Consider the following 19063-nt stretch of genomic DNA (forward strand, 5'->3'; position numbering starts at 1 on the left):
CCCCACGGCCCATCGCCTTCGGCCACCGGCGCCGGTCCCTGAGCTGCCAGCCGTGAAGTTCACTGCGGTTCTTCCCGGCACCCAACAGAACAGGGACGCTGTCCCCAGCCCACCCTGGGGCACCAGGGTTCCACCTTATTAAAAATATATGTATTTATAGGCATTTATAGCACATAGTGTTTCCCTGTGTTGCCTGCTTAGGCTTTGCCGTAGTACCCTCATCACAGACGATGCTGAGTGCCTCGATGGGGACCGAGCAGGCAAAGAATCATTTCAGTTTAATTGCAAAATATATGTTAGGATCTCCCCTGTATGTTTTGCATAAGGACTGCAAGTGCCACCATAAATACTAATGGGGCAAATTGCCCCAGTGTCAGTAAATCATCGGTGATGGATGAGAAAATGATTTAATTTCCTTTCAATTTATCCTGAAAGAACTGCAGTAAGATCTCATTTTATTGTGTTTGATTAAGTGCTGGTGGCATAACATAATTTCCCCTAACCATTAAGAGCACTGGTGCTGTGCTTCTGCATTCTGTAAACGCCTCTAATGTGAGGAGAGTGTATTTAATATCTAGTCCTCCAAAGTTAATACATTTAGGGGAGATATTTTGCCTGCTAAAAATAGTTCCTTGGTCTTGGATTTCCATGTAGGGCTGTGAAATGATGTGTCTGCTGTGATTGCAACAGATGAACAATTAAAAAAAAAAAACACAACAATCTCTAAAAAAAAATAAACCTATGACTAACCCACAAAACAAGGGAAAAATCCCACTCCAGCCAACGCCGACCCTGGCTGAACCGGCCGGGTTTCACAAGCACTGCCGCTGCCTTGACGCCTTGCGCGGCCCCCACTCCTCTTGACAAACTCATTCCCTGCTCGTTTAATGCACAAGTTAAAAACAGACCCGTGTGTGCGACGCGGGGGCTTCAACCAGGCGCCTTTTCACCGTGGAGGAATAGCGTGGGGACGCGGGAGCGATGAGGTGGGGCAGCTGGTGGTGGTGGGCAGCTCTCGCTGCTGCTGCAATCACAGAATCCCAGCATGGTGGGGGTTGGCAGGGCCCTCTGTGGGTCACCCAGCCCAACCCCCTGCCCAAGCAGGGTCACCCAGAGCAGGCTGCACAGCACCGCGGCCAGGCGGGGCTGGAATATCTCCAGAGAAGGAGACTCCACAGCCTCCCTGGGCAGCCTGGGCCAGGGCTCCGGCACCCTCAGAGGGAAGAAGTTCTTCCTCGGGTTCAGCTGGAACTTCCCAGGCTTCAGTTTGTGCCCGTTGCCCCTTGTCCTGTCTCTGGGCACCACTGAACAGAGTCTGGCCCCGTCCTCCTGACCCCCACCCTGCAGATACTTAGAGGCATTTCTAAGGTCCCCTCTCAGCCTTCTCTTCTCCAGGCTGAACAAGCCCAGCTCCCTCAGCCTCTCCTCGTAGGAGAGATGCTCCAGTCCCCTCCTCATCCTCGTAGCCCTCCACTGGACTCTCTCCAGTAGCTCCTCATCTTTCTTGAACTGGGGAGCCCAGCACTGGACACAGCACTGCAGACGGAGCCGGGGTGGGGAGGTCCTGGGCCTCCGGCCGGGTGGGTTTGGGGCACAGGGTGAGCCCGCGGCTTTGCCTGTGTCTGTCCCTCGCCCACGAGAGCCTCCTGCGGGTGCTGATCCTGGACCTTGTCTGTACAGGGGGATAAACTGTGCAAATGGCAACTGGTTTATAGGGGGGGTGGGAGGAATAGAGCCCCCTCCCAAAGTCGGGTGCTGGGGTGTTATCCACAGTGGCTGCCCTCAGAAAGGAGCCCTGGGGGTGTCTGTGAGCTCCGCTGACGTGAGCAGTGCTGGGATGGAGTTTCCCAACGTGGTGGGATGGAGTTTCCCAGCGTGGTGGGATGGCGTTTCCCAGGCAAACCCGCTCGGCTGAGGAGCAGACACACTGGTTTGGCTCGGGAGTAGCTGCTGTACATTCAGTGTAATAAAGATTAAAATAACTTACTGCCTGTGCTTATATTTTAAGCTGACACCGAGCACTAGGGGAAAACACAGAGGTTAAAATATTGCTGTTACGGCTTGGTCGTTAGCAGCCTGGCAGTGAGCTTGAAATCGTCTGAGCAATGAAATGGAGTTTTTCCTGGGAGGCAGGCAGGTCAAAAAGGAAAATACCACATCTGCAGCCATAACTCCAGAGAAAATGCTTCACAGGAGGGAGATGGTGTGTTTGTTTGGGGGGGACACGGGCCATCCACGCGGGTCTGGACCTGCCCCGTGCTCTGCCCCCGGGAGGGGATGCACCCGCGCAGGCTGGAGTGCCGCCGGCAGCACCCTGCGAGCGAGAGAATTCCCTGGGGAAAACAAGGTACCGAAACCCCTTCCGAGAGCGCTCGGCTAAAAATAGGTGTTTGGTGTATGGGATACCACAAACAACACCCACGCTGCGCGGAGGGACCGGCAGGCGGGGGATAAATTCCTGCCCTTAATAAGCAAGCAGGATCAATATAGCATTTCTCGAAGAGGGAAATCAGCAATTTTCGCAGCTCCGGCTGTACAGTGACGAAGTTTGGGGGATGAAGCATAGCAGCAAGGATGCCAGTCGTTGTGCCACTCATTCCCGAAGGCAGCTCGAGCCGGAGGCCATCCGGGGGGACACGCGGGTCCCCGACGCCCGGAGAGCCCAGCACACAGACCTGGGGTGGGCTGGTCCCCCTGAAGGGGACCTGTGGGGAATGAGCTGGTCCCAATCCGCTTTTTAAATCCGCCCCGCAGAGAGCACCCTCCGGCGCAGCGCAGAGCTGAGCAGCATCACTGCCCGGCCGGACGCAGGCGGGGACAAGGCAGATCCGCACCGAGAAATCGGGGTTGTTCCACACGGAGACAAAAGGCGAAGGATCGTTTCCCATGTAACGAGCAGAGCAGTTGTAAGGGGAATTAAAAAAAAAAAAAGGTTGGCTGTGGGTGTTTGTACTGCTCTGGCCCTCCTTGCCCAGCTCCCCTCCGGGTCTCGGCAGCGTCCCAGCAGGAAAGCTGGAAAAAAACCCGGCTCAGTGCAGGGCACAACACGCCAAACCGCCAGGAAACCCAGCAAAGTCTGGGCCGCAGCGTCCCTCCGGCAGCTCTGCTTGCACGGCCGCGCTTGGGCTTGGTGGTGAGGAGCAGGAGGGTAATGGCGGACTGCTCAGCTTCCACGGGGTTTTCTCTGAGTTTCTTCAAAGAGAAGGCAAATTTTAGCCAAAGTGCTTCAAAAGCAAGAAGTGAATGGACTTTGGAGGCTGTAAACTTCAGCAGGATGGTTGCTTTGGACGGGAGGAGGGTGTGCAGAGCAGGGGAGCTCAGGGCTGGGTGGACGTATCCTGCAGCTCCTGGCAGAAACACCCAACGCCCTGAGATTCTGCAAAATGGAAACAGAGTCCGGACAAGATGCTGAAAAATCTTTGTCCCTTCATTGCGGGGCAAATGGCCTGGATAAATCAACAGATATTTTTTTTCCCCCGCTTCCTTTCTGCCAGCAGCTCCACTCTCCCTCCGGGGCGCGGAAGGACGAGGCCAACGCGCCCGACACCGGGACGCGGCACCCTCGGGGGAGCCCATTGCCGACGGACGGCCCCGTCCCGCTGCAAGCCGAGCCCGGCTCCTCGGGGACCGCGCACAAGCCAAGGTGGAGGGGCACAACGCTCGCATTAATTGCAGCAGGGACTCTTTCTTTTCCAAATTCCAGCTTGGGCCTGGCTGCTTTTATGGGCTGCGTAGAATAAGAGGAGATTTACTTCCTGAATGAAATATTAACCTCCGCGTAACTCTCTGCTTTCTAATGGGGTCTCATACGATGCCATTTACTGGCTTAGGAGACCGCTCGCTGGCTGTTTTTTCATGCTTTCATCAAATCTTTGGCATAGCTAAGGACTCCCATCTCCTCACAATGAAGTGGACAACACCGCCCAGTTGAGCACACGGAATTACCGCATGCTAACGAACGCGGGGCCGAGCGAGCCCCGGGGCGGCACAGCCTGCTAGGCAGAGGGAAACGCGCTTGGAACCTCACAAAAATGATATTTGGGCTGATTTCCCAGCCTGCAGGCAGTGTCTGCTGGCAAAGAAGAGCTGGGATGCCGGGGGCTGGCGGCAGCGAATCCATCGTGCGTTTCCAAACTCCTTGGGCGTTTTTGGTTTCTGTCACTGCAAGGGACTTGTCGGAAAGGAGGGAACCGGGGCGTGGGGAAAGGTTTCACATGGATCTGAAGGGCTGTGCCGCTGGGGTAAATCAGCAAGGAATTAGCTCACTGCTGAAGGGCAGGAACGCACCAGGGGTCGGCTCCCAGCAGCGACTGAAACATCTCCCAGACTCAGCCCTTGGCTGAACGCAGCTCGAGCGAGCTTTCGCAGCTCTCCGAAGGTAAGGGCAGGAGCGGAGGTCTCGGTGACAAAGCATCCCCATCCCTTCGCTTCGCCTGGTGCCTCGCTGCCCTCCCCGGGACGTGGCACTGGGCTCAGGGCTGGGCCCCCCGAGGATGCTCCCTCGAGCTGGTACAGGCAGAAACCCGGCCGCAGGCAGCGCTTTCGTCTACGTTTTGCTCTGAGCTTTTGACTCATCCCGACCTGAGAGTCAGAACGAAACTCACGGCGAGGGGGTGGGAAGTGAGACACAGAAACCCGGGGGAGGCTTCACGGGGCTGGCACCGCTCAGCGCCCAGGACCTCAGGCTGACAGACCCCTCCGCTCCCCAGCCCGGCCTCCCGCGGGCTGCAGCCCCTTCTGGGATGCTCTTGGACCCGACCCGAGCAAGAGGACCGACAGGCTCAGCTCCTCGGCGGAGGAACTTGTTCTTCATCCCGTGACACCATCAAACGTAAACCGAAAGGAAAAGCCCGGACTGAAACGCGGCTGTGGCCGCTCCGGCCCCAGCTCTGCTCCCCGAATGAGTGGCCCAACTTCCCCAGCCTGCGCGCTGGCTGTGCCCCACGCAGCTGAGCCCTGCCACAGCTCGGTGCGGCTCAGCAGCACGGGGGATGCCCGGCTCCCGCTCCGGCATGACCCTGAATTACCAAGGCAGGGAAGGGAGCATCTCCATGCTAACAGAGACGAGGAGCCCCTGCCGTTCTGCTCCCCCGGGGCCATCGTCCCCCCTCTTTGGCACTGTCAGCTGGGGAAGGGGAGCGAGGGGAGGGCATCACTCGGCGGCACCGAGAGCATCACCTTCCCCGCGAGCAGGCGTGAGCCACCTCCGCACCACGCGGCCGGTGCCAGCCCGAGATGGCATCCCAGCGCTCTGCCCACACGCTGCCGGGGAGAGCCGGCCAAGGCGAGCACGTTCGGCTTCCCGGCAGCCCGGCCCCCTCCTTCCTTCCGCCGCCTGCCGCCACATTCGACAGCCACCAGCCCTGCTCGAAAGGATGCGGCTCGTCAGAAGGGTTTTGGGGGGTTTTTTGTGGTCGATCTGGGCCAGCTGGCTTCAGAAAGAAAAACCAGGGCTGATCTCCCCCCTCCCCGAGTTACACACAGCTCTCCAAGTGCTTTGTGTTGGGTCCGACGCAGTGGAGAGGGGAAGCTCGCTTGGAGCAAAGCCCCTCACTGCTGCACACACGCTCTGTGCCGGCAGCACAGCCCTGCTGAGCACCTTCCCACCCCCAGCAGCGGGGACGGGGACAAGGATGGGGACAGGGACCCCCGAGGCACACCGGGACGGATGCTCAGCATCGCTGCAGCCTGAGCACCGTCAGCTTCCCCGTGCTCTGTGCGTGCAGCGCTCTCTGCTTGCCGATGAAAACAGCCCGAGGATGTTACCGCGATTATTTTACGCCTTCTCAAGCCGAATTTGACAGCAAAGTGGCGCTCGGGCCCCGCAGGCAGACCATCGCCAGAGCCATCGCTGCTCCGCCGAGTGACCCCAGGTTGTCCCCAAGTGTCCATCCCAGTGGCTCAGCACCCAGCAAGCCGGTGGGTGGGAGCTAGGCTGGACCTGGCAAAATAAATCCATCAATAAATCAGCCCCCAGCCCGCTCCAGCTCCCCCAGCCCAGAGGCCCCGGGGATGGACGGGAGCGACGCAGAGGGATGCGGGATGTGCACGGCGGAGCGGCTTTGGTGGTAGCAGCAGGTGGGAATTGCTCTTTTCTGCAGGAATACAAGGTCCAAGCGTGACGGTGCATGCTCCAGCCTGGGCACTGCCGCCTCCGGGCAGCCGTCCCAGCACCCAGGAATGGATTTTTGGGAAGCTCAGTGCCACTGGGCTGGTTTGAAGCTGCCGCGGGGGTCACACCGAGCACCTGCGGAGCGGCTTCGTGCCCCTGGGACAGCCCGGGAGCAGCTGAAGAAACCATCCCACCTCCCGCTGCGGTGCCCGCTGCGCACGGGGAAGGGCAGCTCCGCTCAGCTCCCGGCCTTCAGCGCCTTTATCAAACATCACATCGACCATCAGCTCGGCAAACAGCGGAGCAAACCGCAGGGGAAGGGTGGGGAGACACTGAAAATCGCGGGGCCCTTCCTAGGTACGAACGCTGCGTAGCTGCACGGCAGTTATTTACCCGTGTGGTTTATGCAGGGAAATCGTGCAAATAAATAGAAAGCAGTTTACTGTGGAGATGGAGCATCGTCCTCCTCACGGGAGATGGAGCACCCCGTTTCAGCCCCCGGCAGCTGGGTACCCCCCCGGGGGCTGCCGCATCCCCCCAGCTCAGAGACCTTTCTCGGGTGAAAGCCGTGGACAGCTCGAGCCGGGGAGAAGCGGGTGCTGCCGAAGAGCGGCTGAGCTTCCGCGGGAAGTGACTGGACGCTGGAGCAGCCGGCGCGGGCGGAGGCTGGGAACACCACGGTGACAGCCCCAGCCCGAGCAGAAGGGGTTTCTGTTATGTGGGGTGCTTAAAGAGGGGACCTCATAAATGCCTCTAAATATCTGCAGGGTGGGTGTCAGGAGGACGGGGCCAGACTCTTTCCAGTGGTGCCCAGCGACAGGACAAGGGGCAATGGGCACAAACTGAAGCAGAGGAAGCTCCAGCTGAACATGAGGAAGAACTTCTTCCCTCTGAGGGTGATGGAGCCCTGGCCCAGGCTGCCCAGGGAGGCTGTGGAGTCTCCTTCTCTGGAGATATTCCAGCCCTGCCTGGCCGCGGTGCTGTGCAGCCTGCTCTGGGTGACCCTGCTTGGGCAGGGGGTTGGGCTGGGTGACCCACAGAGGTCCCTGCCAACCCCAAACGTTCTGTGATTGTATTTCCCACAATAACCTGCAATACCTCTTCGGCTTTCCCAACGCAGATGGGAACCGCAACGGGAAACGCCTTTCAAACACAGCCACGGCCTGACACCTGCTCTAACGTTTCCCATGCGCCTCTCGCTGAGAGAAAAACAAGACAACAAGGCCGGGTGGCATCAACAACCACCAAAAAGCAAAACTGTGCTGAAGCCGTCGGCTTGAGGAGCATCTCCTTACGCAGCTCCCACCTGCAGGCGCTGGAGCTTCTCAGGCATTACGGCTGAGCGTCCCACCAGTGCCAGCATCCGCATTTAGCTGACATTAAAAGGGTTTTTAGCCATATTAAAGTATCTTGCAGGCACAACTATATCGAATATCTCATAGGAGAAACTATATTCATAGAATTTAAAGCTGAAAAAGCCAATTCCACGTGGGCAGAGAGAGAGAGGCCTTATGTCCTTTACGGTCACAACGTGTGGCATCAGCCATTGCCAAGGCTCAGCCTCGGGGTGCTCACAGCACGGTGGGGTCCTCACACTCCTGGGGCAGGGGCTCATCCTGGACAGGGACCATCCTCTGCACTCTGTTTCCAAGGAAATATGAATTTGGAGGGCTATCAAGAAGCTGGGGTATACATTGGTCATTAGAATAGTGGAATTTGCAACTATTTTTGCTTTTTTGCTGGTATTCGTGGGTACTGGGAACCCTTCTGCTGGGTGCTCGGGACCAGTGGGGGTGATGGAGGCCGAGGGCTTCCCCACCTCAGGCCAAGCAGGACCACAGAGAGCCCTGCTCCAACGTGAAAAAATATTCTTTGGGAATTTCCTGGAGTGGGGAAGGGAAAAAGCCACCTGGATCCAGGTGGAACACCGCAGAAGCCCAGTCTCCCCTGCAGCCTCCACCACCCCCTCTCCCCGAGCCCCTTTTTCCCCCGGGATGCCAGCACCCACACACATCCTACACGCTGGTGGTTTCTAACTAAAGACCACGGCAAACTCGACCGAGATCACCAGCTGATTTTATGTTAGACACTAAACAGACATAAGATGATCATTTCAACTTAATTATACAATAATTAAGCCCTCATATTCCTGTCATCTCTGACTGTCAGCAGCAGTCTGAGCAGAGCTGCTGCTCCTCTGGAAGAGCTGTCACTCATCGCTGCTAGCTTCTGAGATGTGTCAAAATAGGGGTAATTTTACCTGCAATGCCAGCTAACGGCTGTAAACAAGCGATCGTGCTTCACTTGAGAGCTCTGCGGTGAGCTGGGGTGGTGGGGGTGGAGAGGTCCTGCTCATCGCAGCAGTAGGAATGGAGAGGTCCTGGTCACCAGGGTGGTGGGGATGGAGGCGTCCTGCTCACTGGGGACAGAGAGGTCCTGGTCACCGGGGCGGTGGGGATGGAGAGGTCCCACTCGCCGGGGCGGTGGGGATGGAGAGGTCCCACTCACCGGGGCGGTGGGGATGGAGAGGTCCTGCTCACCAGGGATGGAGAGGTCCCGGTCACCGGGGACGGAAAAGTCCTGGGTACCGGGGCGGTGGGGATGGAGAGGTCCCACTCACCGGGGCGGTGGGGATGGAGAGGTCCCACTCGCCGGGGCGGTGGGGATGGAGAGGTCCTGCTCACCAGGGATGGAGAGGTCCTGGTCACCGGGGACGGAAAAGTCCTGGTCACCGGGGCGGTGGGGATGGAGAGGTCCTGCTCACCAGGGATGAAGAGGTCCTGCTCACTGGGGCTGGAGAGGTCCCAGTTACCGGGGCAGTGGGGATGGTGAGGTTCCGCTCACCGGGGATGGAGAGGTCCTGGTCATCGGAGCAGTAGGGATGGAGAGCTCCCACTCACCTGCAGCGTGGGATAACACCCCGGGCAGCCCAGGGAGCGGGGCAGCCTCGGGTCCTGGTGCGGGGTCCCCATGTCCCAGCGGTGGCACTGCCATTGCATCCCCCGTCGAGTGAAATCACCGCCTTGCCTTGTGCGAGCAAGCTGTGTAAAACATGGGGATTTAAGCATGTTATTAGGAACAGTTATATGCAAATCAGCACGTACTTTTCCCTACAGGATCGGCAAATGAAGGAAACATGGCTTCGCTCACTGTTCACTCAGAAGCAGCTGCGATTGCCCGGGGTTCAGCTGAGCGCGGCATCCGCTCCGGCACACGCGGAGAGCTGGACGGGCTCCCTCTCTGCTGGAGGAGACAGCGAGGAGACCACGTCCCCTGCCAGCTCCTCTGACTCCACAGCCCCGATCCTGCTCCCTCGCTGCATCTTCTGTGGCTGAACCAAATGCCTGGCCTTGTCCCCCCTCTCCCAGAGAGCCGACAGCCCCAGGGGGTCTCTGCACAGACCCAGGCTTTCTCCTTCCCCTCTGATGCTCAATAAAGACACCGAGCCGCAGAGCTCCCCCTGCACACACATGCTGCTGTAACTACCTTTTTATTTTTATTTTTTTTTCTTTCTTTTAGGGGTTGGAAGGGACCTCTGTGGGTCACCCAGCCCAACCCCCTGCCAAAGCAGGGTCACCCAGAGCAGGCTGTAGAGGACCTTGTCCAGGCGAGTCTGGAATATCTCCAGAGAAGGAGACTCCACAACCTCCCTGGGCAGCCTGGGCCAGGGCTCCGTCACCCTCAGAGGGAAGAAGTTCTTCCTCGGGTTCAGCTGGAACTTCCTCTGCTTCAGTTTGTGCCCGTTGCCCCTTGTCCTGTCGCTGGGCACCACTGAACAGAGTCTGGCCCCATCCTCCTGACCCCCACCCTGCAGATCATTATCAAATTATCATTAATTTTCGCAAGCACTGTCTACGGCTTGCAAGGTTTCGTTTAGGATTGCTCTGCTGCCTGTTGCCATCCCTGCCACCTTGGTGGTTCCTGAGCAAGTCGTTACCATTGCCCCAGCTACACCCGGTCAGCTAACGGGCAGGTGGAGAAGAAGCTCTCATTCCATTGAAGCAATGAGTAATTTTTGCAGAAGTATAGTGACTTCTACGCAGGGTTCCCCTCACCCTTGGCCGGTACCGCTCCCGCACAGCAGTGAGCTCCCACCGAAGAGCTTTTTTTTCTCCCCAACAGCCCAGCTATGTTTTTACAAATTCCTGATTAATCACCCAGGGAAGCAGCCGTGATTCATTGCCTCCTCCAGACAAGTGCCTTCCTCCCCCGGCCTCGCAAGGCGCCCGCTGACCTCTCAGCCCTGCCTCACATGGCTTTGCCTGCCCCTTGTCGACGGTCTCATTTGTTTGGGTCAGCCTGGAAAATAAAAGGCAAACTGGGAAAAAAAGAGTCGGCGCGGCTCGGCACATGGCACCGCACTCCCGGGGACACGCCGAGCGGTGCTGGGGGGATCTGAGCTAAAACTGCTGTGAGTAGAGACAGCTTGATGCTGAGCTTCGTCCCTCGTCCGCTCCGTCCTCAGGAGGGGATTGGGGATGGGGAGGGCTGGCTGACGGCACTGCCGAGCCCAGGGCAGCCCCGGCGCGATGCTGCTGGAGGTGGAGGCACCGGGACGGGGCTCCCCATAACCCAAGCTGCGCGGGGTGCTCATCTCCACGGAGCAGAGCGTGCCCCACGTGCTGCCAGAGCAGCCAACCCTGTTTTAAGCTGTCCCCGTGTCCCCAGCGTGCTGTGCCTGCTCAGCTGGTGACGCTGACCCAGACCGCAGCCGGCATCGCCGCGGCGGAGAGGCGAGAGATGCCCAAAGGCAGGCAGAGCCATATGGAAAAACGCAAATTTGAGCAAAGCGGCTTGAACCTGCATCCCAAACACAACTTTTTGTGTCCACGTCCTTCTGCAGGGGAACGCTGTCGCCTGCGTTCATCCTCCTGGGTAACTCCTCGGACTAAATCACCGCGCTTTGCAAGGACGAGTCAGCCCGATGTAGGTGCTCGCCTGCCCTTTCTCGCCCCCGAGCTTGACTTTCTGCTGTTCGTCTTCACCGAGCCATTCGGTGAACAGCTGCAAAGGGCGTCTTGTTCCTGGAAAATAACCCCTTCCTCTGACACCAGCTTCGTTCGCCAAAGTCCTGGGGATCAGTGTCCCCCTCCCAGAGCTCCCAAACGCATCAGCATTAGGAGGTCAAAAATTTCACAGCCTGCTGCCAGCCGCGGATGGGAAGCAGAGAGAGCAGGGCCCCACGGCGGGGCACGGCCACCAAAGATGAGGACTTAAACTCTGAATAAAAGCCCCTGGTCGTGGGGTGAAGCCAGCAGCCGCGGGCAAGACCTCAGCCGCCTTCTTCAGACGAACTCGACAAGGTGCGGGACACGGAGGGCTGAGGGAGGGTGTTGGGAAATTCGCTACCCATCCTGTGAATACATGTAGTACAGGATAGGGAATAAACCCTTTTTTTTTTTTGGCTGGCTGGATTAATCTGATTACAGTGTTTCTATTTACAGACCGTAGCTTGCCCTCCCCTTTACCTAATTGTTCTGATGTAATTAAATCCTTAAAAAAAAAAAGTACATATTTGCATTCAGATTGCTAGGGTGATAATTTCTGCAACAAAACTCTACAGAATACCTAAAATGGACATTTGTGGGGCCAGGGAAACTCCGGAGCAGCATATCCCACCCTCACTGGAGGGAACGGGGCTACGCGTCATGAAGAGGACACGTTGCTTGTACGGCATCGTACCCAGCAGCGGTGCCAGACGTGGGAAAGGCTCTTTGGCCGGTGGCAGGGTAAGGGGAGACGTCCTGCAGTATTTTCTGCCGAGGTGGGACGGGAACACCAGCCATGTACGGACTGGGACAGCTCCCATCCCGAGAGCATCCCGGCTGCGAGCCGACCCCCACGGGGAGCTGAGCCGCCCTCCGCTCGGTGGGACCAGCCCTTCACCCGAAACGGGACACAGAGGAGGGGGTCGGGGGGTGATGCAGATGAATAACCCCAATCTAATGTGTATGAGATGCTATTATATATCACAGGATCACGGAATGGTTTGGGTTGGGAGGGACCTCACAGACCATCCAGTTCCACCCCCCCGCCACGGGCAGGGACCCCTTCCCCCAGCCCAGGGTGCTCCCAGCCCCGTCCAGCCTGGCCTTGAGCCCTGCCAGGGAGGGGGCAGCCACAGCTTCTCTGGGCAGCCTGGGCCAGGGCCTCGCCGCCCGCAGAGGGAAGAATTTCTTCCTTACATCCAGTCTGAATCTCCCCTCTTTCAGCTTGAAGCTGTCACCCCTTGGCCCATCACTCCCTGCCCTTGTCACAGCCCCTCTCCAGCTCTCTCGCAGCCCCTCCAGGCACTGGCAGCTGCTCTAAGGTCTCCCCAGAGCCTTCTCCTCTCCAGGCTGAGCAGCCCCAGCTCTCCCAGCCTTTCCTCCCAGCAGAAGGGTTCCAGCCCTCAGATCACTGCTGTGGGCTCCTCCAGCCCTGCTCCACCAGCTCCAGGTCTATCCTGTGCTGAGGGCTCCAGAGCTGGATGCAGGACTCCCAGGGGGGTCTCACCATATATATCCATCTCCTATTTAATGCTCATACAGGTGGCATTCATCTTTTTTTCTCTGGTTATCTGCACGCTCACTCTGAAAGCTACCTGAAAGCAAGCAGAGTCTCATCCGCTGGTCTCGGGCATCCACCACAACCGCTGCGTTACTCTTTAGAAAAAAATTCAATGCTTTCAACACAGGGTTAAAGACGTCCTAGTATTTTATCCCTTTTGGCAATTTCATAAGCCTCAGCTTCTTGAAAAACCTGTTTTTCTTTTATCCTCAGTCATTTTGCATGAAGAAACTATTGTTCTAAACTGTGACTCATCAGTTTGCATCACCGCTTCCCAAACCCCCGGGGGCACGCGGGCTTCGAAGCAGGCGATGGCAGCCAGCCCTTATTTACCAATAGCAGGCACTTCATCGCCGCGTTGACTCATCGCTATTTAAGCCTCATTTTGTTCCCACTTCCCAGCCGTGAACCCGGAGCGATCGCTCCGTTTGCTTTTGTAATCGCCTTTTATGCAGAGCGTTCAGACGAACCACGTCTTGCTGACAGGCTGTCTGCTGTTTAAATCCAGATACAAAAACTTGTAAGGAGAGACGGGTATCTAAATGCTCGTGCTGGAATACCTGGAAATATCGAGTTTCCAGAAGCCGGCCTGCCACGAGGCAGAAAACACAACTGCTCGTGGCTGAGCCACAGCGCATGGACTGGAACTCATGGGGGAAAGGAATCATCCGCTCCATGGAAGCTCTTACACAGATCATAGCTGAATCTACCTCGTTAAGTTTTTGAAACCCAAATCAAAGCATTTTACACCTTGCAGGTTGTTCAGGCTGAACTCCTTCTCGGAGCTCGCCTCCCCCCTCCCCGCCACCCAGAGAAACATCACCCCCGTGCCCAGCAAACGCGGCGCCTGCAGCGGCGTGCAGGGGAGGAGGGAACTTTGCTCGAGCAAAACTCAGCCTTTAAACGTGCGAAATTAGAGGCTTGGTCCTGCTTTTCACAGAATCACAGAATGGTCGGGGTTGGAAGGGACCTCTGTGGGTCATCTGGTCCAACCCTCCTGCCGAAGCAGGGTCACCTACAGCAGGCTGTAGAGGACCTTGTCCAGGCGGGTCTTGAATATCTCCAGAGAAGGAGACTCCTAGACCTCGATAATTTTCCTGGTGTATTTCTGCTATTGAATAACTGTCAATAAAACAAAAGAAACTATGGAATTTTGATACATTGATTCTTCTAAACCCCACAGTTGTCACTATCCAATTATACTCAGCTCCTTAGTCTAAAGGTAGGATGCTGCACTTTCCTGCAGGACACAAACCACGGCTCAGCTTGCCAGCAGCCGGCTGGAGGCAGATGGAGCAGCGTCTGCCGAGAGCTGGCTGCGAGCTCCAGCAGGACACTGCTCCATCAAGCTCACCACGCTTTGGCTGCGTTGAGGTTCTGCTCGAGGGCGGGAGATTGCACGAGGCACAGAGCAGCCCGAGCGCCGACAGCCGTGTCTGAGGCAGAAACCAGCGTAAGAACGTCGCCTGAAAACCAGTGGGAGGAACAGAAGGGATGTCCAGGTCTATGACTGTGATGGTTTCTGTTAAGTGTCGCCAAAGTGGCTTGTGCACGATGATGGGGCATGAATTCCTGCTCTCTACTGACAGCAAACAACCTCTTGATGAAATTTTACATCGCTTGGTTTTTCATGGCTTCCTACTCTTCTACGCTGACACTTTCGTTGTTTGCCTTTACAAAGCTAGTAGGAAAACCATCTGAAAGTCACCTCTACGTTTCCACAGCGGTCACCCACACGTCACTGCTGACAGAGCTGCCCAGCCACGCAGCATGGGACGTGGTTGTGTTTTTGTGGGGGAATCAGCTGAATTTGGGGCTTGGGGGTTTTCTTTGGCTCTTGAGCAGCAGTAACTCACCAGTTACTCAGCAGTAACACGCTGGCCTGGGCTCCTGACTGAAATCGCCGTGTCAGGCACAGCTTTCCACCACCAACCTCTCCCGCACCGCAGAGGGCTCCGTGGAGGGACGCTGCTTCTTCCACTTCACCCAGGATCTCAGGCTTTGCACAACACCCCTCAAACATCCCAAAGACCGGTGCTGGGAGCAGGATGTTCCCTAGGGAGATACAGAAACCTAGGCTAAAGGGAGCAGGTACAGGGCTGCAACGCGTGCCCAGCGGGCTGCAGAGGAGAGGCGAAGGGACCTGCTGCTCCAGGAGCTCTGGGGATGCCGTGTGTGGACGGAGGGCCACCGTCTGTTTGCGAGGCCTGTCTGCTCAGGCACTTGCTGCTGTAAGGCTGGAGTTTGGTTGCTGCTTTGGTGAAATGAGAAAACCAGGAATGAAATAAATCCAGGATCTCACTGCTCTTTTTGTTCCCCCTCCATGTTTTTGCTTTCCCTCCTCGCCTGACTTTTTCCCCCAGGACCAGCTCCAGTTTTCCTCCCACCAGCCAGCACTCATCTGCCTGGTCAGGCAGGGAGCTGCATGTCCCAGCGAGCTCCTGCCCAGTGCAAACCAGTACAACCCCCTCATCCCCCTCTGGCAAGGGGCTCTGGATCCCAGGGAGGCTGCCCGAGCCTCCCCACGGCAGCGAGCTACACCCAGTGTGGGTGCTGGGCGTTGGGACGCTAGGCTGGGGCAGAGCTGTGGCCACCCTCGAGTGCTGGGGGAGGAACTGAGCATCACTCCAGCATCCCGGGAGCATCACTGACCTTCACACCTGGGATGCGGGCTCGGTGCTGGAGCTGCTGCAGAGCAGAGGTGCAGGGAGGTCTCCCAGCCGGTGGGACACGTCTCCTGGAGAGGAACGGTGATGGGAGAGGACACGGTCGAGGCAGGCTCCAGCAGAAAGCTCCGAGCAGGACCAGCTCCTTCCCCACTGCAGCCCTGTATCCTGCAGGTCACCGTCGGCACCACCTGATGCGCACAAAAGCAAAGTATACATGATCCATTTCCCCCATGTCTTTTTTTTGTTTTTTTTCTCCTTCTTTTGCAATCTTGAGACACACTTTTTGTTTTTTAGATTTTGCAGAAAGCATCCAAGTCTAAGCCACACATCTGTTTTTAAAATTTATTTCAAATCTGGATCGTACAACAGAAAGCACGGGGTTTTGGGGTGATGTTTTTTCTTTCTTTGCTTTATTGCTTGAGCCACCTCCCTTTGGAAACACGTCTTCCAGCAGCACGATGTTCTGCAAGAAGTTCAAATTCATTTCACCCTCCTGGCGAGGCACAAGTCCAACGATAGCTGGCCAGGTCAGACGAGGACTTCACCAGCACCGACCCCATGGCGCACACCTCATCATTTCATGTTTACGGCGACATAAATAGACCCCGTCCCGCAGTCACATGCGTGGGGATCCATTACACATTCTTTGCTGCGGCCAGGCACACAGCAGCTCTGTGAACTGCGACTAACCACGGCGGCTGGAACTTTTTCGGCTTTCCTCCTTTCTCCCAAAATAATGACGGCAAACAACACGCGTCAACCTTTTGCTGCTTTGCTGCATCCCACCGGACAACAGCTCTGAAAACCCAGGCAGAATTTCTTCTTTGCGAGAGGGCCCCCTTACAAATTTCTTCCGTGCGATTTTAAACAGCAGACTGTCGAAGAAAAACTCTCCCCAGAACAGCCTGGGGGAAAAAAAAAAAAGAAGTCATGTTTTTTAAATTTAGGAGGCAATTCAAATTACAGATTAGGAAAAAAAGGGTATTAACAGAAGCAGTAATAGCAGACAGGGGGCCTAGAGGAGAACTAAAAGAAAAAAAAAATACTGTAAATCAAGAAGTAGTTCTCTTCACAGGCAAATTTTCAGGTACAAATGTCAAATCAGCACAACCTTTTGGGGATGTTCACGGGAGCTGGTCAAAGCCAGCTGTCACGGACGGAGAGCAGCCAGCAGGAGCAAGCAGACGGGACGTGTTTGCTACAAAAATGCTCGAGCAAACATCTCATTTTGTAGGAACACCCAAACTCCTTTACACCAATGCTAAAAGTGTCTCAGATGCCAGCAACAAAGCAGAAGCTCTAAAAAAAGGCAAACTATATTATTAGTTCGGCCTCCTGTTCTGCCTCGACACTCTTTCTCCAGGCAGCACCCAGAACTCCAGCTGCTCTCCCTACCAGAGCTGCACATCCAAGTTTCTCCCACAGCATCTCCTGTAATTATTGATTCACCAGGAAAGCAAAAGCTTTTCATTTTCTCTACTGCAACCTCCTGATTTTTTTTTTTAGCCTTTAAAACCTACTGTGAGCAGACTTTCACCAAACATCCTCTGCAATTTAGTGCTAACGCATCTCAGTAACATTATTTTGAACAGATGGATTTTAAACCTCTTGTGTGCCTGTATATACAGGTATATTTACATATCATACATACATTACATATATACAGATAGCAAGGATCAGAAGACATAAGGGGCACATACAGGAGTCTTCCTTTTTCAGTTCCCATCTATTTGAACCAAAAACCCTGCCCTATGTAAGCAGAGAGAAAACGGCGTTTGGGCACCGGGGCTGGAACCAACAGGGTAGGCTGAACTCAAACTCCAGCTCTGAGTGCCAACAGGCATGAGAGCGCTTAAAAGATGGTTTGAAGTTTTGCAGCTCGTGCTTATCACCAGTCAGGAGTCAAGTGCATCAACCCAGCAACCTCAGCTCTGTCCTTGGGGAACAGCCGACCGAGGATCAGCCCTTTTCAGCGACTTCGCAAAACCCAGCTGAATTGCAGGCTACCGGCCAGGTTTCAAAAGAACCCGACAAACGCTGGCGCTGCCGCAGCACGCAGAGACCGGCTGAAACACGGCTCCTATCGCCACCTAATTTGTCTCTCCCCGTTGCTTTCACAAGCACCGGTGTTTCCAAACACCAGCCTGGGTGTCAGCCCGCAAACAAGCCGTGGCAGAGCCGCGCCAGGAGCCCCGTTCATCGGTGTTCTCCCCCTCGCCTTGCTGGCCAGAGGGCATTTTTCAACTGAATTAATTTTTCCCCTTCCTCGGTTGGACAGCTGGGAACTCGGCCAAGCGTCTCTGGGCAGCCCCCACGCCACGTCCCCAGTGCTGACCCCCTCCTCCAGCCCACGCCCTGCCCGATCTCCTGCCCCCAGCAAGGCTCCTCGGTTTCACCAAACCTTTAACAAAGATTTTAACAAACTCTGAACTTCAACCAAATTTTGACCTTCCTCCTGAGAGCCACACTCTCAACAAAAAGCACCTTCCTTCGCTCAGAAACGCTTTGCTCAGCAGCTCCTCTCCGCCCCAAGCTACTGCCAGGGGGTTGCTCCAGCTGGTGCTGCTCGGGGGAGTTATCAAACCACTCCAACAGCAAGGTACCACCTTGGGGGGGGTGGTGAAAATCTAACCAAACAATATAAATTCTTCTTTACCTGTGCCAAAACCAGGCATTTGGACCCAATACTGAAAGCATGCCTTTAAATTCTCCAAGGATAGTGCTTATTTACATCGCACATTTAGGAATCGGAAATTACAAGTAGATTCAACTTTGCACCCACTCTACACATTGCAAGTTTTTTGCGCTGTTCTTTTTAACTTGTCATCTACCAAATATTGTCATAGCTGGGTGCAGCACAGTTGACAGTGCAGGCTTAGAGCAGCTTTTTTTTTTTTGCTGTGAAGACAGAGGAGTTGACCCAAAATGCCACTGATTTACACACGGTTTGCACAGTATCTTCAGTAGCTTGTGGGTGATGAAGGCTGCCATCCTCACTCCAGGACACGGGCACACGGTGCCCAGGTGCAGGGAGGCATTGCTTCACGCAATGCTGCTGGTGCTTGCTGCGGGAGCTCTTCTCGTTCGGGCAGTGACCAAGTACAAGCTAATCCCTGCGGACCTCACCTTCGTCACGGGTTAAACAAGGACAACGAGAGCCCTCTGCCTCCCGAGGATGCTGAGGCAGCACTAGTGGGTAGAAAGCTTCGAGATCCTGGAATGAAAGGCATCAAAGGCTCCAAAATATTAGTAAAAATTTCTTACCGTGATGGGACATGTGCCATAAGAAATGGGGTTGTAAGAAAAACACAGGATATGGTTCTTCAGTGGTTATTTTACCACAACTGCTCACCATCAAACAAATTTCTAACTCCAGCTCAAAGGCAGTCAAGTAAGAAATAATGCGAAAAATGTAATCTAAGGAGAACACGTAAGTAGGATTGGAAAATAGCTCCCTCTCACAGCAGGTTCATACGCTGTCCCAGGGGCTGTGTCCAACAGGGCTGGGTGGACTCGGTTTGACAAGCACCTAAACCCTGTGGCAACCCCCACCCAACACGGTCCCACCAACAGCGCAAGGCCCAGAGAGCAGCTGGGTTCCAAGGCAGCATCATTTGCCTGTAAGATCGGCACCTTCCATCTCATTTTAACATTGCAACAACAGAAACGTCGTTTTTGCCATGCTTGACGAGTTTTCCGAGCAGAGGATTTGCTTCCACGCATACGTGAACAA

The sequence above is a fragment of the Opisthocomus hoazin genome, chromosome 22 (genome assembly GCF_030867145.1).
Source record: "Opisthocomus hoazin isolate bOpiHoa1 chromosome 22, bOpiHoa1.hap1, whole genome shotgun sequence".
Classification (NCBI taxonomy): Eukaryota; Metazoa; Chordata; class Aves; order Opisthocomiformes; family Opisthocomidae; genus Opisthocomus; species Opisthocomus hoazin.